Genomic DNA, 11124 nt, shown 5'->3' with positions numbered 1-11124 from the left:
ATCAATGGTGACTGAAACGGAAGCTGTGCTGTCGGTTTCACTTTCCGTTGCGGGGTTCACCCGACGGAACCCTCCGACAGAACCCCGGAACGGAAATAAACGGTGATGTGAACAGGCCCTAAATCTTTCGTCACTGCTCTGAAAACAGAAGGGGGTCATAGGATCATCAATACTGCTCAAACTGCCAAGGAATTTCAGGATTTTTAATCCTCCCTATACAACTTACCCGGCCTTTCCCATTCCAACCGCACTCAATCGAATTCTGATTCTATTAGTACTTTTCTTGACTCTCTGAAGGTTTCCTCTTTGTCTTGCTTCAACCGTTTTCTTTATCAGAAATTGACAAAGGCCTCTCTTTCATACCATCAGGGAAGAGCCCGGGACCAGATGGGCTGCCTAGCTCGTACTACTGTTGCCACATTTTTTGCATTTGTGTAACGCACTGCTAAGTGGTGCTACTTTACCTGCACAGGCATTGGAGGCGCACATCACTATAATCCCCAAAGAGGGAAAAGATTTGGAGAAATCTGGGAGCTATAGGTCCATTTCCTTATTGAATGCTGATCTAAAGTGGTGGGCAAAGCTACTAGCCCAACGCATTAGCACTTTTCTTCCAGCTTTGATTGGAGAGGAACAAGTGGGTTTTGTCCCTCAAAGGGAGGGGAAACATTACACCATTAGGGTCATACATGCTATATAGTATGCAAGATCAAGGAAGATTCCTATGGTCCTTCTGGCAACTGATGCTGAAAAGGCCTTTCATAGGGTGAGCTGGCAATTCATGAGAGAAGTCCTCTTTAAGTTTAATTTTCCCTTTCCATTTATATTGGCTATTTTCTCTCTTTATTCTTCCCCATCAGCCAGAGTAAGGGTAAATGGCTCCCTGTCCGACCCTTTCGCAATATTTAACGGTACCAGACAGAGTTGTCCATTATCAGCCTACACTATTTGTATTGGTGATGGAAACCCTTCTATTCAAATTTAGAAATACCCCTCAAATTACAGGACTTAAAATAGGTCGGCACACGCATTCCACTGCTGCCTTTGCAGATGACTTCTTACTTTTTATCACCAACCCAGCTGTCGCCTTCCCAGATATCACAAATATTTTTGAAGAATTTGGACGCCGTCTCCAACTTTAAGATTAATTACCATAAATCTGAGGCTCTTAGTATCTCGGTACCCCCGGATCAACTCAAATCTATCATAGCTGGAACACCCTTCAAATGGCCTTCTCGGGCAATAAAATATTTGGGGATTATGATCCTTTCTGACCCCAAGTTACTCTACCAACTTAACTATACGACCCTATTTGAAAAAATGAAGGACTACTTATCGAAGCTCAAAATCACTTTTGTGTCTTGGATAGGAAGGAAAAATCTGCTCTCAACTTGTGTTCTACCCCAGATATTATGTTTTTCAGACACTCCCTCTAGATGTACGTAGGGTTTTTCTTCACTAAATTCAGGTCACTATTTATCCAGTTCTTATGGAATGGGAAACACTCGAGGTTGGCTTATACAAAATTGATCCAGAAGAGAGGACAAGGTGGTTTTGGTTTGCAAGGCCTGTATACATATTATAGGGCTATTCAACTTTCTAGGTGGTTTCAGCTTGCAGATATTAATTTAACTACACCACACGTGGATATTGAGAGATGCCTGATGGGGAAGCACCCATGGTTCTTTCCCTGGGTTAAAGCTACACTGAGTTTGAGATCTAATCTCCCAAGCGATCTGACCAAGGGCCCTGTGAAGGTTTGTTATAAGACAAAGGCCTTGAACATAGAAAGAGATATTTTATCCCCCCTGAGTTTTCTACCATCTCATTTAGATAAATCCTTATTAGATGTTCCTACATATTGGCTGAAACTTTCTCTGCTGCGGGTATTCAGGCTTCTTGACTCTAGACTGACCCCCAACTTATCTACTCTATGTGTCATCACCTTCCAATCTTCACACTTTTGATTTTAACGCCACATGTAAGAAATTACTGAAAAATTGTTCTCAAGCTAGAGGTGTTCCCATATTGGTTGTAGAATTATCTCCTATTACCATATCCACCAAAGCAAATTATGTCCGGAATATATTCTGGTTTGTTGTTGGACCAATCTATTGACTGCCCAGAATTTATTCTAGATTGGGAGAAAGAACTAAGCACTGGCTTCATAGCCTCAGAAATGGCTTTTGTCCTGGCACACTCCCATGGCTTTTCCAGATGTGTACGTTTTCAGGAAAACTCGTACAAATCTCTGGTTAGATGGTATAGAACCCCTGAAAACCTGCATAGGATTGGTTTGATCCCTTGTAATGCCTGCTGGAGATGCAAAGTAGAAGTAGGTAGTTTATCACATATTTGGTGGTCTTGCTCTCTCATTAGAGCCTTCTGGGTTGCAATTGAACAGCTTATCAATACAATTTTCTCCTCTTCCTACACACTGAGTGCGAGCGGACCTGGTCCTTTTATGGCGCCCACAATCTAATTTTACACCGTCAACTAAAAATCTACCTACCTTCGTGATTTCGGCCGCAAAATTGTTAATTCCTATAAAATGGAGGGATACGTCTTCCCCGACTGTCTAAAATGCACCAATTGTGCCGCATGGAAGAATTGGCATTATTGGAACATAATTCTAGATCCTCCTTGTCCATTTAGGGGCCATGGTTGGACTATGTTCGCACCTCCTGCATCTAGCTTATTGACCACGCATTCCATCACCTCCCATACTTCTATTCTTATTCTGGAACTCCTCTTTCATGTAGATGAGAACAATGACATCCCAGGCTCCTTTAACTTACCCCACCATTGCATTTGTAACTTAATATAACAACTCAGGCCTTAGGCTGTGTTCACTTCAGTATTGCTTTTCGTTGAGGGGTTCCGTCTGATCTTTCCGTCGGGGAAACCCTAAACGGAAAGGCAAAGGGAAACCTTAGATTCCATTTGCATCACCATTGATCTCAATGGTGACGGAAACTTTGCTAATGGTTTCCGTTTGTCACCGTTGTGAAAGGGTTCCGTTGTTTTGACAGAATCATATAGCGCAGTTGACTGCATAAAAGTCATGGCTTTCTTGAAAGAAACAGACTTTCCTGTACCACTGCTTGATGGAAGTGTCTTCTAAAAACTGGCAGTAGGTTTGGGAGTTGCTTTTTAGTCCATCTTCAACGTGAAAAGGTCCAACTAGCTCATCTTTAATAATACCAGCCCATAGCGGTACCCCACCTCCACCTTGCTGGTGTCTGAGTTGAAGTGGAGCTCTGTGCCCGTTACTGATCCAGCCACGGGCCTATCCATCCGATCTGTCAAGAGTCACTCTCATCTCATCAGTCCATAAAACCTTTCAAAAATCTGTCTTCAGATATTTCTTGGCCCAGTCTTGACGCTTCAACTTATGTGTCTTGTTCCGTGGTGGTCGGGTTTCAGGCTTCCTTACCTTGGCCATGTCTCTGAGCACTGAACACCTTGTACTTGTGGGCACTCCAGGGAGGTTGCAGTTCTTGAATATGACAGCACTGGAGGATAATGGGTTCTCGTTCGCTTCACGTTTGATTCTTCTCAAATCTTTTGGCAGTTAATTTGCGTTTCTTTTTTATCAACACGTTTCTTGCAACCCTGTTGACTATTTACAAGAAAACGTTTGATGGTTCTGTGATCACACCCCAATATCTTAGCAATTTCAAGAGTTCTGCATTCCTCTGAAAGACTTTTAACAATTTTGGACTTTTCAGAGTCAGTTAAATCTCTTTTATGGACCATTTTGCCAGAGTAAAACAAGCTGCCTAATAATTCTGCACACCTTGATATAGGGTCTTGATCTCCTTAGGCAACACCCTCCCCCATTACACAAATACACATCACCTGATATGCTTTATCCAGTAAGCAGTCAAGTTTATACAACTTGGAGTTGGAAAATATGCATAAAAATTATGATATGGTCAAAATACTCACTTGCGTAATAATTGTTCACACAATGTATATTGGGTGTACACTGATACATTACTATGGGCAACTATGCCACTTTATCCTTGCACCAGTCTTGAAAAATCTCCTCCATAATGTCTAAGGCCCCTTTCAGACGAGCGCTGTAAAACTAGTCCGTGTTTCATTAGGAAAAAAATTTACGATTTTCCATCCGTGTTGAATGAGTATTGTGTCTGAGTGCGTTCCGTTCGTCTAATTTTTACGTCCAAATAGCATCAGTTATCAGTTTTTCATGTCTGTTTCTGCTTTTCAGAGTCTCTCAGAAGCCCATCACTAACAGCATCCATGTGCTGTATGACTTTTTCACAGAACCATTGACTTGAATTGGAGAGTCTAGTGCAAGAATCCGATCAAGCCAGTGCATGGTGCGATTTTCCCTGCAGATAATCGGACATGTGAATTGCTCCATTGACTTTAATTTGTCAGTGTTCAACCTGTGTGCTGTCCGTTCTACGTTCAGACAGTACCAGGGTTGCCAACCATCCGTAAATTTACGGACAGTCCGCAAAAAATTTATGTTTCTTTCTGCCGTCTGTAGTTTCCGCCAGGAAAAAATAACGTCTGGGATTATTTCTCCTTCTCCCGAAAGTTTGCACTGCGCATGGACCAAAATTGAAATGTGCAGTGCAAACAAGACAAGGGAAGCGTAGGCCGCAGCATTTAAGCGAAGGAAGAGTGATGACGGAGTCTGTCTGACTGAGGTGGGGACCAGTCATCTCATGAGACCAGGCAGGGCGGTGGTGGTGGAGTGAGTCGGAATCACAGCCCCGCTTGTAGCTTTGTCACGCTAAGTTAGTGTGGGAAAGCTACACGTAATTGGTGAGCCCCAGCACAGGCAGCAGTGCCCCCGATCCCTAACCACACAGAAGACGCATTTGTGGCACCAGCTCACTCTGAGAGTCCGTGGCCGGCAGTCCTCCTGAGTCTCTCCAGTGTGGTATCCACTCCTCCTGAGTTTACCTTCTCTGAGAAACTGTCTGAGCCCTCCTTCTCCTGCACTTGCTGGCCTGGCTCCAGACAACTAAGGATGGTTCTGAACTTTTGTTCTGACCATGGGTTTATAGCTCAGTAGCCTGTCTTAGTTGGAACTTGCCTTGTTACTAAGTGTGCATTATAGTTTAGTTGCCTTTCTTGGATCCAGGTAATACAACACACCTACACTGACTGAGATTTACGATCACCACATTGTGTTTCTCCAACAACCAGTAACAATGAGCCACTGTCCCAGTCCCTTACATGCAATGTACTGGGTTCCTGTGCAGCTGCACGGTTTGCACATGTGGTGTACCTGCCCTTGGCCATAACATCTGTAAATGGGGGAGCTTTAAGCCTTGTCATCAGTGGATTCGTACACCAGATTTCTACATAACATGCTCTTGGTAAGGCTACTGCCAGACTTCACTCCCAAAGTTCCCTCATTTGTAACCTGTAATCAGGTCAGCTCCCTTCCTGTGTTCTGGCACGAGTCTTCCTATCATAAGAAATATTATCTCTATTCCTAGATCTGTCCAGTTGTCTTGAGATCTATTTGGCTTTGAGTAAGGGCCCTTTTACATAGGCCAATTATCGGGCAAACGAGTGTTCACAGAACGCTCGTTCCTGATAATTGCCCTATGCAAACAGGGCAAATGCTCGTTCATCGGCTGTTTGTATAGTTTTAAATGCCCAAAATATTACCGTTGTAGGCAGCACATCTCCCTGTGTACACAGGGAGACGTGCTGCCGACATGATAGAAATGTATGGGGACGAACGATCGCTCATCCCCTTACTAGCTCCTTGTGAAAGGAGCAAACGGGCGCCGATCAATGAGCTGTCTTGTTGATTGGTGCTCATTGTACCGGCCAAAATGGACCTGTGTAAATAGAAATCAGGAAGGTTGAGAAATTATTGTTTCCGAAAAGAAACAAAGGCTTAAAATCCACCAAACCTACCCTGGTTATAGTGAAGAGGCCATTAGACTGGCTTACATTGTTAGAACTCTGATCCACCTCATTTTTCTGGAGACCACTCCACTAGAGCAGAGTCCACCTTTTGGGTCGAATAAAGTCTGATCCAACTGGATCAGATTTGCCTAGCAGCTTGGAGCTCACGTGCCGAGCTGAGCTGCAGTAACCCAGCACGGCCGCTATACAATGGTCGGAGCCTTCTGCTTCCAACACTGACCCCTGCATAACTACCGATGCCCGGAGGCAGCCAGAACAACTGATCAGCCGGGGTCCGGGTGTCGGACCCCCACCACTCATGACTTAGGCCTTATTCAGACGAACGTGTATTACGTCCGTGCTACGCGCGTGGAAATCACGCACGTCGCACGGACTTATGTAAGTCAATGGGGCCGTTCTGACAGGTCATGATTTTCACGCAGGATATGTCCATTGCGTAAAACTCACGACATGTTCTATACTTGCCCGTGTTTCGTGCAGCACGCACCCATTGAAGTCAATGGGTGCGTGCAAATCGCACACGGAAGCACTTCCGGGTGATTCGCGCTTCGCACTACAGTTGTTAAAGAAGTGAAGGGAAACATAAAAGCCCCTCCTTCTTTATTATGTTGTAACATAAAAACAGTGTGTCATAATGATGCCGGCTGCGCGAAAATCACGCAGCCACGCACCATATACATATGCCACACTGAACTTTTGCGCGCGAAACGCAGCGTTTTTCGCTCGTGTGAATCCGGCCTTATACTGTGGATATGTCACCAGTACGAGAAACCGCCCCCTGCTTGGACAACCCCTTTAAGTCTCTTAAACAGTGCACAATTTGGACTTGGGAAGCAAAAATTATTTAGATAAAACTATTATTTTCTATTGTCAGACTTGTTTTCAATTCCATTCAATTATTTCTAGTTCTAGTGATAAATGCCTTAAAAATTACTATATTTTTAAGAATTTAAAATCAGTGAAATTAACTAAAATCCTGGTATTATACAAAGGCACTGATGCGACAAACCCATGAAAAACCGGATCCATGAAGCCAGGGCCGCCATCAGGGGGGTATTAAGGGTACTGATGTGAGGGGCCCGGCCAAACCTAATTGAAAGGGGGGCCCGGCAACTGGCGCGACTTGCCTTTGGTAGAAAAAAACAGGCCCCTACAATGGGGCCCGTTTTTTCCACCAAAAGAATGTCGTGAGCTGCGGGCCCCCCCCCCCTCTCGTCATGGGGGCCGTCAAACACCGCCCGCCCGCGCGACCGATCGCTCGCACCTGCAAACTCCCACGCGTGCGTACTCACGAGCGTCCGCGAGCGCGCACCCGCGAGCGCCCGCACTCGTGACAGCCCGCGCGCACCCGCGTAAGCACAGAAGCGCGCACACGCGACAGTCCGGGCGCGTACATCCGCGATCGCCCGCGCGCGCACCCGCGAACGAAGCGTGCGCAGCCGCGGACACACATGGACACAACTTACCTGGAGCCTGGCTGGAGGTGAAGGACTGGACGTCTGGACCGAAGACATCGCCTGGAAGACATCGCCTGACGACGACTGGAGTGGGAGCCAGCAGCTCTTCTGACACAGTGAGTAAAGTGTCTCAAAGTGCTGTTTAAGTATGGTCCTGTTCACACAGAGTATTTTGCAGGCAGAAAAAAAATCTGCCTCAAAATTCCTTAAAGAATTTTGAGGCAGATTTTGTCCTGCCCACACTATCTTGCCGCGTTTTTTTGCTGCGTTTTTTGCCCGCGGCGATTGAGGACAGCAGACAAAAAAAGCAGCGAAAAATGCATTTTCTTCCTCCCATTGATTTTGATGGAAGGTCAGAGGCGGAACCGCGGCAAGAAAGGACGTGCTGCTTTTTCTTTTTTCCGCGACTGGCTCCCATTGATTTCAGATTAAATCAATGGGAGGCGGTTTTGGAAGTTGTTTGGTGCTGATTCTGACGCAGTGTCCGAGTCAATATCAAGGCCCAAAAACTCTGTGAACTGGGCCTCATTGTTAGGGCTTTTTCAGACGAACGTGTAATACATCCGTGCAACGCGCGTGACTTTCACGCGCCTCGCACGGACCTATGTTACTCTATGGGGCCGTGCAGACTGTCAGTGATTTTCACGCAGCGTGAGTGCGCTGCGTAAAACTCACATGTCCTATATTTGTGCGTTGTTCGCGCATCACGCACCCATTGAAGTCAATGGGTGCGTGAAAATCACGCCCAGCACGTCCGCAGCAGTATAAACTATGAATGAAAGCAGAAAAGCACCGCGTGCTACAAACATACAAACAGGGTGTCATAATGATGGCGGCTGCGCAAAAATCACGCAAAAAGCACACGCTTGTGTAAATCCGGCCTTAGGGTAGGAACACACTAGGCATGAACACTGCGGATTTTATGCAACACATTTTATTGTGGAAAACCCACAGCTTATTACAGTCGCAGCAGAGTGGATGAGATTTGAACAAATCTCATTCACACGCTGCAAAAAAAATTGACCTGCAGTGTGGCCGCAGCATGTCAATTTATTCTGTGTAATCGCCGCTCCTCTGTTGCGGAAATGCTACGGTTCTGCCGCAAAAATCACAAATGAGAAAAAAAAAGGAATTTTTTTAAATTTATAAAAAAGTTTGGACTTACCCCGGCCGTAGTCCTGGTGACGCGATCCTCTATTCTTAGCGCAGCCCGGCCTCCTGTCATGACGTTTCATCCCATGTGACTGCTGCAGCGGTCACATGGTCTACAGCGTCATCCCAGGAGGCGGGGCTACGTTCAGAAGAGAGTGATGCGTCACCTAAATTACGGCCGGGGCAAGTCTAAACTTTTTTTTCCCTGCAGGATTCCCGCAGCGGACATGCCTCACGAAACCTGCGCCACTATTTGGTGCGGTTTTGCTGGCGGAATTCCCTGCGGCTACCGGGGCGGATAAGTTGTGTAGTTTTACTCAGCATATCCGCCTAGTGTGTTCCTATCCTTATGATGTCGCTCTTGGAGCTGCTGCCTGTCTCTAAATAGGTAGTTGGTCCAGTAGAATTTGGAATTCTTTTTTTTTGTGAACCAGCTTAAAAAAATACAAAACTTTTGTGTTAGTCGACTACGCTATTGATTCCATCGGAAAACCGAAAACCAGCGGGAATGGTGACGAACGGAAACCATTAGCAATGTTTCCGTCACCATTGAGATCAATGGTGACTGAAACGGAAGCTGTGCTGTCACTTTCACTTTCCGTTGCGGGGTTCACCCGACGGAAACCTAAGACGGTAAACCAGAACGGAAGCGAACGGTGATGTGAACAGGCCCTAACACAAAAGTTTTGTATTTTTTTAAGCTGGTTCACAAAAAAAAATAATTCCAAATTCTACTGGACCAACTGCCTATTTAGAGACCGGCAGCAGCTCCAGGAGCGACATCATAAGGGTAGGGACAAACTAGGCGGATATGCTGAGTAAGACTACACAGTTTATCCGCCCCGGTAGCCGCAGGGAATTCCGCCAGCAAAACCGCACCAAATAGTGGCGCAGGTTTCGTGAGGCATGTCCGCTGCGGGAATCCTGCAGGGAAAAAAAGTTTCGACTTGCCCCGGCCGTAGTTTAGGTGACGCATCTCTCTCTTCTGAACGTAGCCCCGCCTCCTGGGATGACGCTGTAGACCATGTGACCGCTGCAGCAGTCACATGGGATGAAACGTCATGACAGGAGGCCGGGCTGCGCTAAGAATAGAGGATCGCGTCACCAGGCCGGGGTAAGTATAAACTTTTTTATAAATTTAAAAAAGTACCTTTTTTTTTTCTCATTTGTGATTTTTGCAGCAGAACCGCAGCATTTCCGCAACAGAGGAGCAGCAATTCCACAGAATACATTGACACGCTGCGACTTAAAAAGCCAAAAGCCACACTGCAGGTCAATTTTTTTTGCAGCGTGTGGATGAGATTTGTTCAAATCCCACCCACTCTGCTGCGACTGTGATACGCTAAGGATTTTCCGCAATAAAATGTGTTGCATAAAATCCACAGTGTTCATGCCTAGTGTGTTCCTACCCTAAGGCCGGATTTACACAAGCGTGTGCTTTTTGCACGCGCAAAAAACATGGCGTTTTGCGCATGCAAAAGGTCCATAACAGCTCCGTGTGTCAGCAGCGTATGATGCGCGGCTGAGTGATTTTCGTGCAGCCGCCATCATTATGACACTCTGTTTGTATGTTTGTAGCACGTGGTGCTTTTCTGTTTTCATTCATAGTTTATACGGCTGCGGAAGTGCTGGGCGTGATTTTCACGCACCCATTGACTTCAATGGGTGCGTGATGCGCGAACAACGCACAAATATCGGACATGTCGTGAGTTTTACGCAGCGGACACACGCTGCATGAAAATCACTGACAGTCTGCACGGCCCCATAGACTAACATAGGTCCGTGCGAGGCGCGTGAAAATCACACGCGTTGCACGGACGTATTACACGTTCGTCTGAATAAGCCCTAACAATAAGGCCCAGTTCACAGAGTTTTTGGGCCTTGATATTGACTCGGACACTTCGTCAGAATCAGCACCAAACAACTTCCAAAACCGCCTCCCATTGATTTATTCTGAAATCAATGGGAGCCAGTCGCGGAAAAAAGAAAAAGCAGCACGTCCTTTCTTGCCGCGGTTCCGCCTCTGACCTCCCATCGAAATCAATGGGAGGCAGAAAATGCATTTTTCGCTGCGTTTTTTGTCTGTTGTCCTCACTCGCCGCGGGCAAAAAACTCGGCAAGATAGTGTGGGCAGGTCAAAATCTGCCTCAAAATTCTGTGCGCGGTTCTAGCCAGTCGCGGGTGTGCGGACGGACGCGGGTGCGTGCGGTCGCTGGTGCGCACGCGCAGGAGTTTGCGGGTGCTCGCGATCGGTCGCACTGGCGGTGTTTGACGGCCCCCAGCTCACGACATTCTTTTGGTCAAAAAAACGGGCCCCATTGCAGGGGCCTGTTTTTTTTTCTACCAAAGGCAAGTCGCGGCAGTTGCCGGGCCCCCCTTTCAATTAGGTTTGGCCGGGCCCCTCACATTAGTACCCCTAATACTCCCCTGATGGCGGCCCTGGGTAGCATGATATAGTGCTGGACGGAGTACCGTTAAAAGGCGGTGCCACGGTAGGGGGCCCCAGAAAATTTAGCTGTATGGGGCCCTGAAATTCCTGATGGCGGCCCTGCATGAAGCTAATGACAGCGTCTTATACTGTGAACAC

Source organism: Rhinoderma darwinii, chromosome 1 (assembly GCF_050947455.1).
Source record: "Rhinoderma darwinii isolate aRhiDar2 chromosome 1, aRhiDar2.hap1, whole genome shotgun sequence".
NCBI classification, from domain to species: domain Eukaryota; kingdom Metazoa; phylum Chordata; class Amphibia; order Anura; family Rhinodermatidae; genus Rhinoderma; species Rhinoderma darwinii.
Note: the sequence above shows the minus strand (reverse complement) of the source record.